Source organism: Lissotriton vulgaris, chromosome 6 (assembly GCF_964263255.1).
Source record: "Lissotriton vulgaris chromosome 6, aLisVul1.2, whole genome shotgun sequence".
In the NCBI taxonomy this organism is placed as follows: Eukaryota; Metazoa; Chordata; class Amphibia; order Caudata; family Salamandridae; genus Lissotriton; species Lissotriton vulgaris.
Window position 1 is genome coordinate 1292877608 of NC_141694.1, and position 23060 is coordinate 1292900667.

A 23060-nucleotide genomic window follows, 5' to 3' on the forward strand; every position below is an offset into this window, starting at 1 on the left:
GTAGCTGCCTTCCCTGGTTCACTCCAGCTCTTCTTTTGCTAGTGGTGAATGAGTTATGAAGTCAGGCACATAGCTTTCTCCGCATAGGCCTGCGCGGTGCAGCGTCAAGCCTTTGAGCAGGTACTGAGACGCATAGTCCTGCACCTAGAAGCGTGCCTTACATGTGCTCAACTGCACTTTTGCAGTGGTGTTTGTGCTCCACAGCATTTTCTGAATTGGTGTGGGTGTTGTAGTTACATTTGCTGTGATGGTGTGTATGTGTGTTCAGTGCTGTGTTGTCAGCATTTTGCATGCATTAGTGTGTGAATGGTAGTGTATCTGAGTGTGCTGTCTTGTGTTTGCTTCAATTACTTGAATATGCTCTGTTGCATTTGCTACTAAGCTACTTGGATGCCTGTTTAGCTTTTGCAGAAATTATTCGTGCTTTGCAGCATTTATGGCTACAGCTTGTCTCTGTTGGGGGGAATAAACGATGGATTGGAATTCAACCAAAGTAATTGCCAGTGGATAAGATTAATAATTCAAGCATTCCAACCATCACATTATTCTTTATTCGGGGGGAGGGAGCACACTGCCTCTCATCCCAGCATAGTTCACCCCATTGCATCCTGGTAAATGTAGTATGCTTACTTTCAAAGTTGCTGTAGTCTTTCACCAAAGTTGGTGCAGGTAGTGCTGTTATCTCTAGACACGTGTTTCTGGGTTTAGCCTGTCATCAGTAGAGAGCAAAAAGTATTAAGGAGCAGAAAACAGTCATCAATGGGTTGCTGAAATGGTGCCCAAGTCTTAACAGGTCACAGTACCTCTCCACAGGCACACAGGTGCATCCCAGGAGAGCTTGTTGGCTCAAGGGAGCCTTTTGAACACACGGGGGGAGGGAGCACATTGCCTCTCATCCAAGCACAGTTCACCCCATTGCATCCTGGTAAATGCAGTATGCTTACTTTCAAAGTTGCTGTAGTCTTTCACCAAAGTTGGTGCAGGTAGTGCTGTTATCTCTAGACACGTGTTTCTGGATTTAGCCCACCATCAGTAGAGAGCAAAAAGTATTAAGGAGCAGAAAAAAGTCATCAGGGGTTGCTGAATTGATGCCCAAGTCTTCAAGTCATTGTTCTTTATACTTCACTTCTTTAGGAACGGATAATAATTAATGAGCCTCGGAATAAATGTAAAAGTAACTTCAAGTCATATTTGAAGCATCTACAGATCATTATTTATTTAGATGGCATGCTGCATTAAAAAATTGATAGCTTTGGTTAGTAAAAGAAAACTAGAGTAAAACTAATAATGTGTCGCATTGCTTTTAAATCCTGGTTGCAGGAAAGAAGCACGCTGTGGAGCAAAAGCAGATCTCATCAGTTGAACCCACTGAACCAGTTCCTCCAGGCAGAACAGCCATCGTTGAAGTATGAGCAGTTACGTGAAGCGGTTTCTACCCAGCTTATATGAACTCAGAGTTGCTAATTTTTTCTATTGTTGGTTGCAACTGCTGCACTAAAATGCAGCAAACTTTCCATTGGCCATTTTTCTTGTCCTGTATATATTGCTATTATTACTCTTGGGGGCCCGGGACTTGTAAAATGGACATGATCATTTTTCTGTAATGTTGCTCTGCCTTTCATTGCTGTCACGTTTATGCCAGAACCTTGACCTAAAACCTTCCCAATGAGCACAAACAGCCAATTGCATGCAGCCGTACATTTTTCATTTGCCTTGATTACAAAATACACAACAGATATTGGTTGGCTGTGTCAGAGAATGGGACGATAGTCAAACTACTGCCATGATTTTGATTAAAAACTATATGTCCGTTCTATAGCGTACTCTGTACTACGGTGGTATGTCCTAGGATGGGCCCAGGAATTGTTGAAGTGTGGTATTTGGTGTTACAAATCTCAGTCTGATGTACACATTAGCTACAATTTGGTTTTCTTCATTGTTTGCAAAAATGTGCGATCTTAGATTTCATTACAAAACTGAATGCTCTTTCTATCTGTGCGGAGTACCAATAAGAATAATTAATCCAAATGGTCACCATCATCACGGGCTGCTATTGGAAATTAACAGAAACAATAGATCCATCATTAGAAAGAGGATAACTTTTGTTCTTATACTTGTCTTACCTGGATGTTTTGTACTTCAGACTTATTATACTGTGGAGACTGGATGAGACCCGGAAGAAACCTGGACATACTTGAGCAAAGGAAAAGAAAAGAAGACCAGGAACTTTACAGATAGAAAGACCTTTCTTATATGTTTTTGTAAATTCTTCTCTCCTCCATCTGAATAATTCAGATGCGTGGAACTCATTTCCATATTTCTGATTGACAATGAAGAGATTTCTAATGCCAAGTTCAAGTTCATCTGCACAAAGTGAAGTTGCAGGTCCTTCTGACAAAGAGGACGGGAAACGAAAAGCCAAGTACAGAAAGTACGATGACAGGTATCTGGATTATGGTTCCACGTGTGTTCAGGTTAATAATGAGGACCATCCTCAATGTGCAATCTGTTTAAAAGCTTTGGCTCTGGAATCCATGCTTCCAAGTAAACTTAAGCGGAATCTTGAAAGTCTTCACCCAAATGTGGTCAGAAAAGCCAAGGGAATTTTTTTGTAAGAAAAGTTACAGAAGCCAAACTACAAAAGTCCACTTTCTCAAAACAAACCAAAATTAATAGTAACGCCCTCCTGCCTTCATATAAAGTGGCCTATCTAGTTGCACAGAGTAAAAAAAAAACACATCATTGCAGAAGAGCTGATTTTGCCTGCTGCAGTTGGTATGATAACAATCATGCTCGGCGAAGATGCGGGTAAACAGCTGCTGAAAGTGCCTCTTTCTAATAATACTATCAGCCGGAGGATGAATGATATGGCTGAAAGTATTAGCGATCAGCTCATCTGTAATCTAAGAGGCAAAGACTTTGCACTCCAGTTGGATGAGGCAACAGACAACCACAAAGACACCCATCTTATTTGCTATGTCTGGTTTCTACACGAACAACAAATTGTTGAGGATTTGTTGTTCTGTAAACAAATCCAAGGTTTAACTACAGGTCAAGACTTGTATTCAGTTGTGGATGATTTTATGCAACAGAATCAAATTGACTGGGGATGCCCTCCTTGCCTTACCCGATCTCTGCATTTGCGGAGGCCGCCTTTTGGCTGCTTGTTGACCTGCCGCCAAGGGTCCCGAGGCATACCTGCTGCTGTGCCCAAATCGTCAATTCACTCACTCTCGCGGATTGCGGACTGCCGGGGCACTACAACCCCCAGAAGGCAGTGCAGCCGCACAAGATTTGCAGCGGGAGGACCAGCACCATCTTATTTAAACACCAGGGAGCCCCCACGGCGCGGGACATGTGCGGGCTCGCCCGGGCCAAGGGTGAGCCCGTCCGCTCCGGTCAGCGCCAGAAAGAGCCAGGACAGGGCCCTCCTTGAGTCTTCATCTAAAATGGCCTGCCAGTTGGTGGCACAACTGCTGCGTCCCATATAAAGGTACTGTTCCCCTACTCATGATGTTTGCTCTGTAAAAGGCGGAGAGCTAATTTTTTCCCTTGGACAATTAGTGGAATATTAAATAAGTGGTGTTTTCTTTGCATTTTTGTTTGGTTTTCACCGAGAAGGGATATATATTCGGATGGGTAAGCGCAAGTAAATGGAGGGGGTGAGTTGGGGAGCTGAGTCTGTGACTTCTTCTAAGCCACGAAAGGGTAAAAAGGCAAGGAAGGTGGCTAGACATGCAGCTACCAACTGTGTCCTTGATCGTATTGACAATCTGGTGGAAGAATGTGAGGCTATTCTAGGCAGTGATATTAATGCAAAAGTAATTGGGTGTGCAGTCATAATATCGAATAAAAAATATCGACTGGCCAAAATATCGAGTCAAAAATATAGAATGGACACAATATCGAATGGACAGAATATAGACTACAAAAATATCGAATAGAATAGCAAAATATGGAATAGAATAGCATTGATATTGAATCCAAAATATAGAATGGACAAAATATCGAATGGACAGAATATAGACAGCAAAAAATTTCTAATTTGAGGTAAGTTAATATGAATTTTTTTAAAGTGTTTTTTATGTTACTATATGTGTGAAAAGTGTATATTTATTTTATAATTCATTTTAATTATTAATTTAGTTGTATTTAATTTTCGCGTAATATAATTCTGTAGCGGGTTGTGGGTTTATAGGGGAATAGGGTGGGAAGTAATTTAAATATAATTAATTAAATACGTTAATTTATGTATTGTTATTTATGTTGTAATAATTGGTAATTAATTATTAATTGGTAATTAATTAAAATATAATTGGGAATTAATTTTAATTAATTGAATAATTGATAATTATGTTAATTAATGTAATTTCTGCAGCGTGAGGTTCCGTGACAATTGTAAGTGGTGTTTTCGACTCGCACGAATATGGTCGAGTCTGGTATCTACGAACCGCAAATGACGAGTTTAGTAAGTATGCGCAGTTTTGCTGTGCTAACTTAAACCGTTCGTGTGTTACGTGGGTTATTCATCTGTACCCACGGGTTCCATCTTAGATACGGCATCCATTTTGTTTCTTGCCCTCAAGTAGCCAGCGAATGGACGTTGTCCGTTTCGCGACCCTGGGATTCCCAAGACATCCGCGGAAGACACATGTTCTTTGAAAGTGTCTTTATGACGAGGGGGATGATGCTGTAAGGCAGATGGCCCCGCTCGAGGCTCATCTTGCCGTGCCTGTCTATTGTCTCAGCCGTGCATCTCATTAGGCATGTCCCTTTGATGCCTGTAGCTCGTGTTTCCTGATACCTCCCCTTTTACACCCTTTCCAATCTCCCCACTGTTTCCATCTTCCTCTGCACCTGTCTTTGTTCCTTCTCCGATCTGTTTTACTGCCGATTGGAATGTACTAATGGTGGGAAGATGGGTTTTTACAGTTGGGAACCACCAAATGTTTCCGCACTTATGCCCCGGACCTTGGATGTATCAAAGTGACCAAAGCGACCCCTCTCGGGGATAATTATGGGAACCGAGTTGTAAACCTTTGTGTACCATGTAACCATATGGGAGAAATTTGTATAAAAGGAGCGATCCACAGTAGCAATTTGAAGCAGTCTCCTCGAACCTACATTCGTTGTACTTCCTGTGACTTCTGTGTTCCCTGCAGTAAATAAACCTTGAATCTTTGACGCCGAAGGAAGTGTCCCGTGTCTCTGTCATTCGTACGCCGGAGCAGGTTACCCACGAAGGTTTCAGGTGTTGTCCCCTGGCACCGCTGGGTCTTAAATAACCCAGTCCTTCAGTTGGCGCCCAACGTAGGGCTGCATCAGTGGTACCGGTCCAAGCCCGACGATCGTGAGGCACTTCGTGTGAAATCTCCGAGGGAAGGTGCACTCCGCTTCATCGATCCTGTTGTCGAAATAAGTGGCCCGAAGACTTTTCCCGCGAAGATTCCCGCCTCCTGACGGCTGCGACGGACTGCTGGCCTGACTGTAGACCTGTTTTGGCGCCTGGCGTAGACCTTGGTATAGCGAGACGACTGACGGGCCTTCCTGGAGACGCCATTGATCTTTGAGTTAAGTATTTGTGGGTCGCTTCCAGAGTCCTTGGTTGTGGTTGCTTAGTTGTTGCATGGTTCCATTGCATTTGTAGTTCTTGGTACTTTGTTGTGTTGTTTGACGTCTGCAGTCGCCAAAAACCGAGGGTTTTTGCTTTTTTCTGGGACTTGGTAAATCCCGTAACCCTTGACGTTTGTGAAACTCGGCTAGTGTGCAAGATGCCTGGTCGCAGTACTTTGTTTAGTTGTTTCAGACGTTGTGGTACGGATTCCCGACTGGAGGACTCGTGTCCGATACCTCCGGTTGGAACTCCCACTTATGAGCTCTACAGCAAACACGGGCTAGGCCCGATTACTTTTAATGAATATTGGATTCGTTATACCAAAAAAGCTGGTGCCCTTAGTTGGCCACCTCATGGTAGTTTCGAGACTACGATTTTAGATAATCTTGAGGCTAAATTGTTTGAGAAAAAGTCAAGGCCGGCCATGTTTGACGCCTTTCGGTTGTGGCGTAAAGAAGCCCGACAGAAAGAGATCAGACAGACTAAACGTAATCAGAGAGATGGTGTTGCTACCATTGTAAAGAAAGCAGAGCAGTTTCAGCGTGATAAGGAGGATAAGGAAAAGGAAGTGTTTGATAGGCTACAGCGTATGTCCATAGATAAATGCTATCCTGCTTTGCCGACGGAGTCGGATAAGAAGGAAGAATCAGTTGAGGATCCTTTAATGTCTTATCTTATGAAGTCGCCACCTCCGTACGTGCAGGGTACCGCAGCTCCTGTGGTTCCCCCCGTACCTGTTCCTCAACCTGTTCCTCAACCTGCACCCGTTCTTCCGACTGTTCCCGCTCCTTTGCCTATTGCTATTCCCACTGCTCCTCCGCTTCCACATACTCCTGCTCCCGCTACTGCTCCTGCTCTACTTACTCCTGTTGCTTCTTCTGTTTCTACCCCTTCTCTTGTTAGTCCCTTATGTTATACTTCTCCTTCTACTCGATGTCGTACCCCTCCGGTTGCGGCTAGTTTTTTTCATTCTCTTGGTCCTGTTCTTGGGTCCGCTGGTTCGGACGGTCCTCAAAGACGTAGTCAGCTTCCCGGTAACAGGGAACGTGCTGCGCTATATAATATGGCGATGGGTTGGATGACGCACCCTCTTAGAAATCCTCCACGTGCTGTACTTAATACGTTCTGCCAATTCAATGTACCGACACAAAGATACGTGTTCGAAGAAATGTGCAAGGTTCTGCGTGATCAGATATCGGCCGATGCACCTGATGATGTGTTGACCGCTTTGTCTGATCTCCAGCTTCAGTTCTCGAACGGATTGATAGTGGATACCAACGTTCGACGCGCTGTTGAGCGGTTGTTGTCTTTCCGTCCCTCTCCTATACCCCAAGCCTTGTTCGTTGAGGATGTTGAGAGTCAGTTAGATGCGTCCGGTCAGTTTCCTATGCGTGAAGTTCCACCAGTGTGGATGCCAGCTAATCCACAGGCTCAACCTCCGGTATTGGCACACTTCCAGAGAGTATGGATTCATCTCCCATGGAAACGATCGGAAGTGTTGCAGGTGAAGCAATCTTTGCCTGACCCTCGCAAAAATCCTGCAGGGTATTATAAAGAATTGTCGCAGCTCGTAGACGCTACGATAATGAATCTTGCCGATATCGACATGCTGTTCGGCAATGTCGTACCTCAACCGGTGTGGGCTAAGATTCGTCAGGAAAATCATGCCAACGAATTAGGTGGTGATTGGGCTGCCATTATAGCGGCGGATGGGTTGCAGACTGGTGGTGCTAAACCCGAACAGTTGATTGCTGCTCTCCCTCAGAGAATAATTGTGCTAATGAAAACTCTTATGCCAGCTATGAGGGTGAACTGGGATAAATTGTCGGCTTGTAAACAGAAAAAGGACGAGAGTGTCTCTGATTTCTTTACGAGATTTGAGGAGGCATTCATCGACCATAGTGGTCAGGATATGAGCACTGAGGGTGGTCAGCGGTTGTTCGTGGACAAATTTGTCTCTAACTTATTGCCCGATTTGAGCAATAAATTAAAAAACTCTGAGAGTGCGTGGGCCGTCTCTACATCTGCTCAAATATTGGCTACGGCGCAGTATTATGAGAACAGAGAGAAAGAGGAGAACGACCGCGCTGATAAAAAGACGAAAGAACTTAAAACAAAAGTGTTGTTGCAGCAGGCGTATCCTCCGCGTTCGAATCAGAATGCTCCTCAGCAAAATAGATCGCAGTCGCAATCAAATAGGTCACAACCTCGAAATGACTCCTCTTCCCAAAGATCTTCGTTAGGGTACAATCAGTGTGCCTATTGTAGTCAGGAGGGTCATTTAAAATTCAACTGTCCCGTTCTAAACGATCGTAACAGTGGTAACCCATCTAGAGGAGGTCGTGGTGGTTCTCAGCAGACATCACGTGGTAGAGGTCGTGGTGCTCAAAATGATCGTTCGGATAACTCATCAAATTCCGATAACTGTTTTGATCAACGTGGATCATCGCAAGGACGATCTGCGCAGTACAATGTAGATGATTATTACGTCGATCAGGAAAATGACGACAGTAATTACTAGGACAGCCATAGACAAGGAGAGGGAGTGGTATCAGTTCCGGTTGATCAGAGAGGGCCTTACGTCGCAGTTGCTACATCGGGCGTCGTTGAGCCTTTTCTGTTGGACACTGGTGCGGCGAAAAGTTCCATAATGCATTCGAAACTCCCTGGCGCACCTTTGTCTGGCTTAACCAATGTTTCCGTTGGATTCTCTGGCGCCCCTGTTAGCAATCCAGTTTCACGCCCTTTGCCCCTTACAATTGGGCCTCGTGAGCTTCAAGCTCCGTTGATTTTAACTACTGGTTGTGGTGAAAATCTTTTGGGCCTGGATTTGCTAAAACGTTTGTATGCAACTTTGTATTGTTCTCCTGCGGGTGTAAAGCTTACGTTAGGGGAGAAGGTTGTCTCTCCTATGTACTTGTCTCTCGATAAGCTTCCACCGGAATTGAGTTCTCTTCCTGCATCTTTGTGGGCAACAGGTCCCAATGATGTGGGCCTGCTTGACATCTCCCCTTATGTTGTTCAGCTGAAATCTAATGTACGGTTGCCACGTATTCCCCAGTATCGAATCTCTCTTGATGGTGAACGAGCACTGTTAGCGATCATTTATGATCTGATCGAGAAAGGTGTTATTGAAGAGACGCGGGGAAACGTGTGCAACAGCCCTGTACTGCCTATTCTTAAACGTACCGATCCTTCAAAACCGCCCGTTTATCGTTTTGTCATCGATTTACGGGAGGTGAATAAAATTGTGATTCCTCAGTTCCCTGTTGTGCCTGACATCACGGCGCTACTGACTCTGATTCCAGCTTCTGCATCATGGTTTTCGGTGATCGATCTGAAGAATGCTTTCTTTAGCATTCCGATTGCCGAATAAGGCAGAGACCTTTTCGGTTTCTCCCTTGGTGGTCGCAGCTTCCGGTTTAAACGCGCTCCTCAGGGCTACTGTGAGAGTCCATCGATTTACAGTCAAGCCTTGAAGGGTCAACTGGATGCGTTTTCGTTGCCGGCTGGTACGGCCTTAATCCAATACGTCGATGACTTATTGGTGGCTGCGGATACTCAGGACATTTGCAAAATTGCTACGGTGTCGTTGCTGCAACATCTCTGTGACTTACATCACAAGGTGTCACCCTCTAAACTCCAATATTGTTGTCAAGAAGTAACCTATCTAGGTCACTTATTGTCAAAGGAGGGAAGACGGTTGACCCCAGAGAGAATTGCAGCAATTGCACGAATGACTGTGCCAACAACCCAAAGAGATGTGCGTGCCTTTCTAGGTATCACGTCATATTGCAGGCAATGGATTCCAAATTTTTCATTGCTAGCGAAACCATTGGTGGCTCTTACGTGCAAGGATGTTTCAACTCCTTTACCATGGACGGAAGAATGTCAGAAGAGTTTTTCTGAATTGCGTGACGCATTGTGTTCGGCTCCTGTGTTAGGTACCCCTGACTACAGCAAGCCGTTTACATTATACGTTCACGAGAGGGAAGGTTGTGCTTTGAGTGTCTTAACGCAACCTTTTGGTGGTAAGCAACGTCCATGTGCATATTTTTCCACGACCTTGGACCCGGTAGCTAGAGCATTGCCGAGTTGCTTGAGAGCAACAGCAGCAGCTGCGGTGTCCATCCGACAATCAGCAGGACTGGTCATGGATAATATGCTTACGGTGATGGTTCCGCATGCGGTCGACACTCTTTTGAATCGTACGAAAACTCAGCACTTGACGAGTGCGAGGTTGTCTGGGTACGAGTTGACGCTGTTGGCAAGTCATATTCAGATAAAACGTTGTAATGTCCTGAACCCGGCGACTTTGTTACCAATTAGTACAGAGTCAGATGAAATAGCAGCCCATGACTGCTATTTGAGGACTGAAGAGGAAACAAAAGGTCGAGTGGACCTTAAAAACACTCCTTTGGAAAATCCAGACGGAACTTTGTATGTGGATGGTTCATGTTTTAAATTGCCGAATGGTGATGTGACTACTGCGTATGCTGTTGTGACTTTGAATACTGTTGTGGAAACTGCAAGATTGAATCAGAACTCTGCTCAGGCTGCAGAGCTGATCGCTCTAACTAGAGCGTGTGTGTTAGCGAAAGGGAAACGTGTGAATGTGTTTACCGACAGCCAATATGCGTTTGGCGTCGCTCATAACTTTGGACGGTTGTGGAGAGAGAGAGGTTTTATGACGTCGCATGGCACTAAGATTCAGCATGGACAACTTGTGAATGATCTTTTGGATGCACTTACGTTGCCTAAGCAGGTAGCGATTGTTAAATGTAGTGCACATCGTAAGGTGACGGATGATGTTGGTCGTGGTAATGCATTTGCGGATGAGATTGCTAAGGAGACTGCCCGGAACCTTAGCACTAGAATGTATGTGACGAGTTCGGTTAGGTGGCCTGCAGAGACTAGTATGTGTGAGGACACTATCGAGAGTGTGAAAGCGATTCAAGATGAGGCCACCGAGACTGAAAAGACGAAGTGGAAAGAGAGTACGGGAAAGTTGGATGCGAATGGTTGTTGGGTTGATTTGTCGGAACATAAGAGATGGATGTTACCGGATGCGTATGTGCTAGCTGTTGTGACAATGGCGCATGGGTTAGCACATATTAGCGTGAAAGGTATTTGTAAGTTGCTGTCCCATGTGTGGAAGAATGATGGTATCACGAAATGTGCTGAACGGTTGGTTAAGAATTGTATGGTATGTATGTTGTACAATCCTGGTAAGGGAACCCCAACTCCTCCTGGACACTTTTCTCCCCCTTCATGTCCTTTTGAGGTGATCCAGTTAGACTTCATCCATATGGAGCGATGCAACAACCTGAAATACGTTTTAGTTGTGGTTTGCGCGTTCTCCCGATGGATTGAAGCCTACCCACTTAAAGACAATACTGCCCTGTCGACTGCGAAAATCCTACTGAAGGAATACTTTCCTCGGTATGGAATGCCTCGGATTGTATGGTCGGATAACGGAAGTGAGTTTGTGGGGAGTGTGATGAAGAGTGTGTGTAAGGGCCTTGGAATTAATCAAAAATTCCATAGCGCCAATCATCCCCAGTCGGCTGGTTTGGTTGAAGGGTATAACGGCACCCTTAAACTAAAGCTAGCGAAGATTCAGGCTACGACTGGTCTTTCGTGGCCTGATGCTTTACCCTTAGCTTTATTGTCAACTAGGGCAACCGTACACTCCCGAGTAGGGCTTAGTCCCTATGAAATAGTGTTCGGTCGTCCTGCGAATGTGTGGGGGGTCCCTAGACCGGGTGTGTTCTCCAGTCTTGAATATCCAATGTTGATTGACTATCTTCATGATCTGACTGCTAAACTGAGGTTAATTCACCAACAGGTTTACGAAGCATTGCCGACGCAGACGGAGGGTCCAGGCCACCAGCTCCAGCCCGGAGACTGGGTGGTAACCAGAAATTTTGCCCGCAAGAAGAATTTGGAACCCCGGTTTACTGGACCCTACCAGGTCCTCCTTGCCACGAGAACTGCCGTCGGTTTAGAGGGTCGAAAAAATTGGGTGCATGCCACCCATACGAAGAAAGTTCCTATTCCTTTACCGGCAGACTCGTGGGTGAGGAGGGGCATTGTTTCAGCTGAATCCGAAGGATTGCCGGCGTTTGTACCTTTTAGCGACGCACAACCTGTCGGAGAATCCTCAGTGCAGCAGAAAGACACTGTTGAACATTTGTCATCAAAAGACTCGAGACCAGAACATTCGACTGATCAACAGGATTCTGTTCCTTCATCGGATCCTTTGTTTGATGAACATACACGTCCTGGGAAAACACGATACTTTTTGCGTTCCAGCACTAAGGACAAATAAAAAGATTCTGTTCTGTCCCTTGACAATTGCATTATCCCGTTTTCCACGATCAGTCTGAACACCCGTATCATTGTAATTATTTTTGTATATATTGAGTTTCGTTCCACATGTATTTTTGCTTCCACAGCTGAGAGACATTTTGCATATACATTGTGAATAAAGGCCGTAGGGCCGCGCGTGTACTTCCTTCTGGTTAGCAGGTCTTGACGCTAGGTTAAAGACCGTCGGTTCCTGGGAACTCCTAGGGATTGACTACTGCTACACAGAACGAAGTGCGTCAAGAAACGTTGCGGACGGTCATAGGGGATGGCGTTTTCTAAGCTGATGGACTTGGAAGAAGCTCAGGCGCAAAGGTTCAAGCTACAACAACTTAGTCGTACCAAATGTTTTATGTTTCAAATATTCGTATTGCTTTTGACTGTTTCTGCATTATTGGCGGGTGGGGTGTATTACATGATGTCGTACTTTTTACCTTCTGCTATACCTTCTCCTACTTCTGACCCTACACTTACCTCCACTGCATCCCCTCATTCTTTCCATATCCTACCTGAACACGAGCAGGCTAGACGTACAGAATTCGGAAATAATTCCTTTATTCAGCTCCTTCATCAGCACCAGTTAGTGGTTAATACTACTAATTGTTGGGTGTGTGGACTGATGCCACATACCACGGATAAGGGAATTCCATATTTGGTCTTACCGTATAGTTCCCAGGGTTCAGCTCGAGCATTCCAAACAATGTTTCGAAGCGCACTAGATTCTTACCCCAGTCGTGAGCCACGTTCTCCCTACTTTGGCTCTGGCTCGTATCATAAGCCTTTGGCCATAGCGATAGAAGATTTAGATAGAGATATCTATGAGCCGTCGCTCATCCCAGAGGAAGAGGTACAAGCCTATAGGGTCCTGAGTGAGGTCGAGTATAGTGCGCTCACGAGTGAAAAACAGCTTAAGAGCTCGCCTCCGATATGGGTCGTACCCCACATTGGTAATTTTTGTCTAATGGGTCGTGGCCGAAGATCGAAAGCCCGACTTGGGGAGAGTGCTTGCACCGAGAATTACATTCTGCCGATGGTCTCGTCCCCTGTGTTTTTGGCTGCCAAGGGTACATACTTTGTTTGCCATGATCGTGCGTATGCATGGTTGCCCTCCGACTTTGTGGGCTCATGTTTTATCGCAAATCTGTTGCCTCTGACGTTCACTGTAGACGCAGACTATCACAAAACTAGAGTTGTGAGAGGCGTAATTAGCAAAGAGGACACTGCCGGTCAAGAGGCAGGAGACTTTTTCAAGGGTTTCCTCCCGTTTTGGGGGCCTATGGTTAATAGTAGGAACCTGAGACAGTTGACTCGAGTGGTGGAATCGACAGCTAATATTACTGCCAGTGCCCTTGGTAATATCACCACAGAACTTCAGGCGGATAGACTTATGACGTTACAAAACCGTATGGTTTTAGACGTGATCTTAGCAGATCGAGGTGGGGTATGTAAGGTGATCCATTCGAGCTGCTGTATTTTCATTCCAGATAACGCTCCGACCGTCTATCAAGCCATCTCAAAGTTGCATAAGATCTCTGAATCCATACACGTGGATGTAGGGGATTGGACGCTACTTGGGTGGTTTTGGGGCCTGATGTTGACTTGGGGTTGGAAGATTCTGATGATCATCCGAGTTGTTGTGGCGTTCCTGTTCACGTGTTGCCTTTGTGTGCAGTGTGGTCCTGCCTTATGTGGCCTTTGTGCTACAACGTGTATAAGACAGCCACCTGTTACCAAGGGGACTCGGTTGGACAGAGCTATGTTACAGCAACATCTAGATGGTCTGATGAATATCGAGTATGATTCCGACTAGTGCTTGCCTACATGAGGGCAAAAGGAGCGTCTGAGGTTCCGTGACAATTGTAAGTGGTGTTTTCGACTCGCACGAATATGGTCGAGTCTGGTATCTACGAACCGCAAATGACGAGTTTAGTAAGTATGCGCAGTTTTGCTGTGCTAACTTAAACAGTTCGTGTGTTACGTGGGTTATTCATCTGTACCCACGGGTTCCATCTTAGATACGGCATCCATTTTGTTTCTTGCCCTCAAGTAGCCAGCGAACGGACGTTGTCCGTTTCGCGACCCTGGGATTCCCAAGACATCCGCGGAAGACACATGTTCTTTGAAAGTGTCTTTATGACGAGGGGGATGATGCTGTAAGGCAGATGGCCCCGCTCGAGGCTCATCTTGCCGTGCCGGTCTATTGTCTCAGCCGTGCATCTCATTAGGCACGTCCCTTTGATGCCTGTAGCTCGTGTTTCCTGATACCTCCCCTTTTACACCCTTTCCAATCTCCCCACTGTTCCCATCTTCCTCTGCACCTGTCTTTGTTCCTTCTCCGATCTGTTTTACTGCCGATTGGAATGTACTAATGGTGGGAAGATGGGTTTTTACAGTTGGGAACCGCCAAATGTTTCCGCACTTATGCCCCGGACCTTGGATGTATCAAAGTGACCAAAGCGACCCCTCTCGGGGATAATTATGGGAACCGAGTTGTAAACCTTTGTGTACCATGCAACCATATGGGAGAAATTTGTATAAAAGGAGCGATCCACAGTAGCAATTTGAAGCAGTCTCCTCGAACCTACATTCGTTGTACTTCCTGTGACTTCTGTGTTCCCTGCAGTAAATAAACCTTGAATCTTTGACGCCGAAGGAAGTGTCCCGTGTCTCTGTCATTCGTACGCCGGAGCAGGTTACCCACAAAGGTTTCAGGTGTTGTCCCCTGGCACCGCTGGGTCTTAAATAACCCAGTCCTTCAAGCGGGTTGTGGGTTTATAGGGAAATAAGGTGGGAAGTAATTTAAATATAATTAATTAAATATGTTAATTTATTTATTGGTATTTATTTTGAATTAATTGTTACTTAATTATTAGTTGGTAATTAATTAAAATATAATTGGATAATAGTTGTAATTAATTGATTAATTGAATATTATGTTAATTATTAATTTCTTTTCAGTAGTGGGTTGTGCGTTTATAGGGGAATAGTGTGGGAAGTATTTGAATTATAAATAATTTAATTTTTAAATTTATTTATTGCTTATTTTTGTTGTAATAATTAATTTTTTAATAATTAAATAATTTAGTGTTAATTGGTAAATAATTTGTATTAGTAGGTAATTTTTTTTAATAATTACATTTCATTTGTATTTTTAATTGATTAATTAATATATTATATAAAAATGTTAATTATTTTATATTATTTGTAATTGCTAATAATATTTAATTTACTTTAATTCATATATGAAGTATTTACTTTCCCTACTGTTGCACTCACTGGAGTAGAAATAGTAATTATAACCCCTACGCTATCCAACGCGTTCCCTACTGTTGCACTCTCTGGAATGGGAATAGTAATTGTTACCCTCCCGCTATCCAACACTTTCCCTACTGTTGCACTCACTGGAGTGGGAATAGTAATTTTTACCCCTACGCTATCCAACGCTTTCCCTACTGTTGCACTCTCTGGAGTGGGAATAGTAATTTTTACTCTCCCGCTATCCAATGCTTTCCCTACTCTTGCACTCATTGGAGTGGGAATAGTAATTTTTACCCTCCCGCTATCCAACGCTTTCCCTACTGTTGCACTCACTGGAGTGGGAATAGTAATGTTTACCCCTACGCTATCCAACGCTTTCCCTACTGTTGCACTCTCTGGAGTTGGAATAGTAATTTTTACCTCTACGCTATCCCATGCTTTACCTACTGTTGCACTATCTGGAGTTGGAATAGTCATTCTTACCCTCCCGCTATCCAATGCTTTCCCTACTGTTGCACTCACTGGAGTGGGAATAGTAAATTATATGCCTACGCTATCCAACGCTTTCCCTACTGTTGCACTCTTTGCAGTGAGAATAGTAATTTTTACCCCTACGCTATCCAATGCTTTCCCTACTGTTGCACTCACTGGATTGGGAATAGTAATTTTGAATCTCCCGCTATCCAACGCTTTCCCTACTGTTGCACTCTCAGGAGTGGGAATAGTAATTTTCATCTCTACGCTATCAATGCTTTCCCTACTGTTGCACTCTCTGGAGTGGGAATGGTAATTTTTACCCCTACGCTAGCCAATGTTTTCTCTACTGTTGCACTCACTGGAGTGGTAATAGTAAATTTAACCCTCTCGCTATCCTACTTTGAAAATATTGTATATGTTTTTTTAATAATATATATATATATAAAACCTTTGAAATTCACTGAAAAAACCATAGGTTTCAGGCCTTATATAGTTAGGAATTAGCATTTAAAAAACCTTTAAAATTCACTCAAAAAACTATAAGTTTTAGGGGTGTTATAGTTAGCTGGACATTTCACTCATACAAAACCATTGAAATTGCTCCTATATAGTTAGTTGTACTAACTATATTTCGCGCACCCGCAATCCACTGCTGATGTTGTCACATATTACATCATTCATGACATGGTCAGTGGCATCACTGATGACATCTCAAATGACATCACTGATGACATCACTGATGACATCATCCAGTGAATGTGGTTTGTTCGTGATTTAAATATGCATTATATATATAGCAATTTGCATTGAAGAATGAGTGGATATATAAAAATAAATATTTGGATGGAGGATTTAGTATCAGTGTAATTGACTGTTTACTTGACCAATTTATAGTGTCTCACTAAATATAGTGGATAGTGACTAAACTGTTTGAATATCTGTATCACTTTGTCAGTTGTTGTGTAAACTGGTTCTCCAGTTGGTTACTAGCTATGTGAAAGACTATATTAGTTATTGATTAGTTAACTGAGTATTTGTATGGGAGAGTGAATGTGTGTGTGATTCGGTGCGGGGTGTGTGACTGCCCAAAGATGTGTGAATAGTTGATTCACTAGATATATGAAGTTAAAACTACATGTTCTAACAGTTGTTTGGGTGAGTGAATATCTTAATGGGTGTGGTGATGAGCAAATATATTTCTCAGTGGTACATGTCCAATAAACTAGAAAAATAAAAGGCAGTGTATGTGTCAGTTGTTGTATATAAATAAGTATACATAAGACTCAATGATTGTGTGAGTGACTGTATGGATAACTTTATACTTGTAATAATGATTTTATAATTCACTAAGTATGACTTACTATCTAAATGAATAGATGAAGTTTTGTTTGTATAAGTGTGTAGCTAAGTAAATATGTAAGTATGATCCATTGTTTGCATAAGTGAGTAGGATGACTTCATATGTGAATAGGATGTGTGCTGGTGTGTAATGTCGATTTAGGTGTATAAGTATTTTTGATAGTGTTCTATTGTTCATTGACAGCATGTATGAGTGAATCTACCGGTAAGTGATTAGATGTGTGTATACATCTATGAATCACTGAGTGGGTTTTTAGATACTTGTATTGCTGTAACAATGGATTCAAATAAGATACTCTATATTTTACAAAGAGTGATGACAGATTTTACTAGTGTATGAAAAGGTGTATGTGATTGTCACGTGGATGATGTCATCAGTGATGTCATCAGTGATGTCATTTGAGATGTCATCAGTGATGTCACTGACCATGTCATGAATGATGTAATATGTGACATCTTCAGCAGTGGATTGCGGGTGCGCGAAATATAGTTAGTACAACTAACTATATAGGAGCAATTTCAATGGTTTTGTATGAGTGAAATGTCCAGCTAACTATAACACCCCTAAAATGTATAGTTTTTTGAGTGAATTTTAAAGGTTTTTAAATGCTAATTCCTAACTATATAAGGTCTGAAACCTATGTTTTGTTCAGTGAATTTCAAAGTTTTTTTAATGCTAATTCCTAACTATATAAGACCTGAAAGCCCACCAGGAATCTCCAGTATGCGCCAGGGGACTGCATTGCAGAGAGGTGTAATGAAGCCACGCCCCTTTTTACACCTCTCTGCAACGCAGCCCCGTGCATGTTTGAAGAGGGGGAACTAATTCCCCTTGCGTACTGGGGGCTCCTGGGGGCCAACTAGCCCACCTGGAACCTCCAGTATGTGCTAGGGGGCTGCATTGCAGAGGTGTAATGAGGCTATGCCCCTTGTTACACCTCTCTGCAACGCAGCCCCCTGCCACGTTTGCAGAGGTGGAATTAATTCCCCTTACATACTGGGGGTCCCGGGGGGCCAACTAGCCCACCAGGAGCCTCCAGTATGCGCCAGGGGGCTGCATTGCAGAGAGGTGTAATGAGGCCACATCCCTACCTAATGCTTGCGGCAGATAGACTGATACAACATTCAAAGCCCTTCCCTCCCATTGAGCCTCAACCACAGCAAACCGTCCTGCGGCATCTGACCGCGTATTAAGTACAATCAATGGAACGGTTTTCTTAACAAGGATGCATGTACCTCTGGAGCCAGTAGTGTAGTCCGCATGCACAAGAAGCCTATATCCCCACCTGTTGAGGGCTTTACATTTATGGCCAACCAGATGTGTTTCCTGCAGAAGTACCAGATCCGGGGATTGCCTTTTCAGGTACTGTTGTACTATTCCCCTCTTAATCCTATCCCCCAAACTATTAACATTCCAGGTGAGTACAGAGAGCACTGATTCACGATCAACTACCATTGGTCAAGAGTACAAACATCACATTGCAGGTCAAATATAAGGTCCATATTGTTATGAGCATCTTATAGAGAACAAGATCAATATCAGTTAGAAGTCCACCACTAAAACATGAATAATAGAAAAAAAAACAATACGACAAACAATTCGTGCCACAGAGTCTGGCTGTCAGTATGATTATTTCAAGTTTTTCCAGTAAGGCAATTTCAGGGCAAGAACAACAATTTCTGTCCCAGTTCCTCACCACCCGTCTAACCCCCCTAACTCCCCCCACCCTGTTACTCTGCCTGTGGATTCAAAACTACCCACCCCCAAACTCAGCAGAGTGCTTCTCGCCCCATTGAACATGTTAGAAATGCAGGGGGATTCAACCCTCTCCCAACCACGGTAACCACAGGTCTATTAAATATAATCACCACCACCGCCCTTAAAGAACTAAGGTCAAACAATATCACGTCATATCAATCTAGTCAGCACATTATTCACATCATTCACCTTGAACATCCCCATATATAGTTGCCACTGTAATACAGCCAAAAACAACACCCCCTCCCCCCCAGACCCTTTACTTGCGCCTCTTATGCAGAGTGAGTGATTCAAAAAGGGGGTGGTGATGAACAGAGTGTCTGAATTAAGCAGACCACTCTTACCCAGTCAAGAGATCAGGGCTTGATACATCACCGTTATTTAGCTCACTGCATCACCCCAGTTCAGGGGCTATATGCAAATTAGTCTGACCCAGTGCCTCATGGGAACAGGGCAGACCAAACTACCAAGCCAATTCTTCACCGGTATACCCCACGGGCCTCACAAATACCTGCTCGTGTGGAAGCTTACTGTGCCACCCTTGCGGTGGCTGCCTCTGTCGCAGGCCGTCTGGGCACTTTATCCCCCGCTCTCCTCCGTCGCTCCACCAGGAGAGCGGGTACACGATGTCCGGGTCTTCTGCCAAGGTGGGTGGGGAGGGGCGTAGAGAAACACCTGTGTCTCTCCTTCAGTGCACCGTCACCACCGCGAGAAGGCCTCAAAGCTGGGGACTCGAGTGACTTCATCCCCTGCTCCTCCCCCCATCTGAAATTGCTCCCTGGCCGTCAGGGCTGCACGGCCCCCGATTCCTCCCCCGCCGGGCCTCACCACCTCACATGCGCCTCACCGCTGATCTCCGGCGCTGCTTCCCAGGACTCCACCCTGTCACAGCAGGCATCGTCCTCCAGGCTGCGCCGCCATGCTGCTGTCATCACCACAGCTCTTCAGGCCCACACTTCGTCCGCGATTTCCCTGAGGGCTTACAAGCTACCGGTTCGAAGTCCAGGTGGGGGGTTGGGGAGGGTTCAATAGGACTCCGACACCAGCTTCTGCTCCCGGGATTCGGATCTGGGCGGTGGAAAAGCAACAATTATCCCGTGGTCGGGCGAGAGCTCCTCTAGGCAGCAGCCATCTCTCACGGCTGCTAGCCGCGCCCCAATGTAGTACATAATTGATGTCTTTGACCATGTCTAGAATATTTGCTTTGATTTTTATTTTATTTTTATTTATTTTTATTTTCATCAATTGATCCTATTTATTGTATGGTATGAAATTGGATTTTTACTCCTTCCATTTGCTGCCTGTTTCTGATTCCTTTTATTCACAACTTTTTAACTGTGTCATTTCTTAATTCAGATTCATGTTAGCTTGTCTGAACTATGTACAATTTGTCTCGCTTTCATGAGTTTTATCTCGAATAAAGCTATTTTGACTGACTGACTGACTGGGAGAGATGTGCTGGAGTTTGTACAGATAGGGGTCATTCAATGGCAGGATGCTACCAAGGACTTCAAGCTCGCATACGATCTAAAGCGCCCAATGCTGTTTGGACGCACTGTATAATACACCGAGAAGCACTGGCAGCAGGAAACCTTAGTGAAGAACTGCATGATATTTTGAAAATAGTAATCAAAGTGGTAAATCATAATTAAACAAGACCAATGAAAGCAAGGTTTTTTGCTAAACTGTGTGAGGACATGGGTGCCAAACACTCATCCCTCTTGTTCTACAGCAGTTCTAGGAGGCTGTCTCTTGGTAACTCACTGCTTAGAGTGTATGAGCTGAGGAATGAAATATACTCATATTTACATGATGATGAACATTGTTTTGCTGACAAATTTATTGATGTAGACTTTCTAATACAAATGGCTTTTCTTTCTGATCTATTTGAAAAAAGAATACACTGAACAAGTCCTTGCAAGGCAATAACACTAACATCTTGCAACTGTCAGACAAAGTTTCAGGCTTTAGCCTCTTGGCTGCTAGGCGTTTTCCCGCTGTGTGCTGGAAAATGCCATTTTAGTGGCACTATGACGAGCTCAGCTCGTCATCAGCACACGACACCCGTGGGTGATGACGAGCTGAGCTCGTCATCAGCATCGAAAGGGTTAAGAAGAAAGTGATCCTTTGGAAAAGCAGTGTAAGCAAGGGTGACTATAAATGTTTTCCTTCATTGGACCAGTTTCTACAGGAGAATGAGATTGTGTTAAAGGAGGAACTGCAGACAGTTTTTGTTCTGTATTTGTCTCAACTGCATTTTTACCTTCACAAATATTTTCCAGAGAATGAAGTGGAGCCAATAAAATGGGTGAGAGACCCTTTCAATGCTGAGATACCTCAGCATTTCAACAATGAGGAAGCAGAACAGCTTATTGATGTTGCAAGTGACTCAGTATTGAAAGTAAGGTTCCAGTCTCAGTCACTGTTTGAGTTCTGGTACCAAGCTGGAGATGAATACCCAATGATAAGCAAGAGAGCCCTGCATGTTTTGATCCTGTTTGCTACTTCATACCTTTGTGAAGCTGGTTTCTCAGCAGTTGCAGTTATAAAGTCCAAATATAGGGCAAAAATTAACCTTGAAAAAGAAATGCGTGTTGCGATCTCAAAAATAACTCCAAGATTTCAGGAGCTATGTAAGGAAAAATAAGCACATCCATCTCACTAGGATTTGTAAGGTAAATTCGGACCCCGTTGTTTTTCCTGTTCATTGAAAAAGATATTTTATTATACAGAAGTTTTTAAAACTATTGTTGTGTGGTTAAAAAAAGTCTTGTATCGTTTCTCACTTAACGAGTTTTTATTAAACAACTGTTATATTCTTATTTTGTTACAAATATGATTATAATACCTTCATTGCGTCCCAATTACTTTAAGGAAGACAATAGGAAGTACTGCCGAGGTCGGGCTTACATCCCGCCCACCAGTAAAAAAAATGGTGGGGAGCCACAGCCATCTGCCGATTAGATCAAGGGAGCCACAGGTCAAAAAAGTTTGGGAACCACTGGTCTAGGGTGAGTAACAACAGTAACCTTTCAGTAAAGTGAAAGATATGATTATGAGAGGACCATCATTGAAAGCATATGATCATGAAGGAGAGAATGTGGTGACAGTAGATGCAAGTGCTTTAGGACTTGGGGTTGTTTTTACTCAGATATCAAAAGGGAAAAAACAAACCGTGGCATTTCTTTCATTGAACATTACAAATGCCGAAAATCACTATAGCACAATAGAAAGAGAGATATTAAATTGTGTTTGGGCAGTGGAGAAATAAAAACGTATTTATGGGGAAGAAGTTTCACTCTAGTAACAGATCACAAACAATTAATGTATATGATGGATGGCTCAAGACGTGGAAATTCAACAGCTTTGTCAAGATTAGTCAGGCTAATTCCTAAACTTCAAGCGCACAATTTCAGAATTAAATATATTTCAGGATGGCTTAAATGTAGAGCTGATTGCTTATCAAGATTGCCATTAGTAAAAGCAGATGATAGTGTAGGTGCCCAATCAGAGGAGGAATGTGTTGTTGGACATTATTGATGTTATCCAAATGAGTGAGAGTGTAATAAATGAAAGAGGCTGGTTAGAAGCCAATGCAAAAGATGTTAATTTCCAAACAGTTAAAGAACATGTGGTTAAGGAATGGCCACCAGTCAGAATTTAGACAGTCATCAAACAATTTTGTCAAGGCAGGGATGAATTGGATGCGTTTCTGCCTTGCTTCCAGGATCTTGTTGCTGCCTGTAGTGCTGCATGTCTTTGCCCTAAGAGACTCAGTGTCCCAGAAACCCACCAGAGACTGCGAGGAGGAGGAGTTGGGCAGCACACCTGAACGGCACGTGCTGAAAAGCGCTGGTTGCCTCCCGCGGCGCAGGAAGCACGTGGGCCACACCTGGGACAAGGACGGGCCCGTCCGTGCCTCTCAGAGCCCGGAGGAGGCTGGGCCACCTTACTTGATGCTGGGACTCGTTGGACAACCAGGACTGGAATCCCAAAAGAAAGCATAAAGAAAGGAGCCTCGTGGATTGATCCCAGCTATAAACACGCTAAGGTAGGAGGCGTCTCTGTTATTAAAATGAATAGAAGTGAGAGGATTTTCTGCTCGGTCGGCAGCTGCACCTTAGTCCCCCTTAACACTGGAGCTGTCTATCCTGTTTAATCAATATTTACCCCAGTGTGGGAGTTATGGATAAACGCAAAGGCCAAACGTTAGCACTCCCAGGC

General features: G+C 43.9%; 1 pseudogene; it reads left to right on the forward strand.

The window, feature by feature from the left end:
* The first annotated feature begins 2330 nt into the window (after positions 1-2330).
* LOC147708797 (protein FAM200A-like) lies at positions 2331-21501 on the forward strand (annotated as a pseudogene).
* The last annotated feature ends 1559 nt before the right edge of the window (positions 21502-23060 follow it).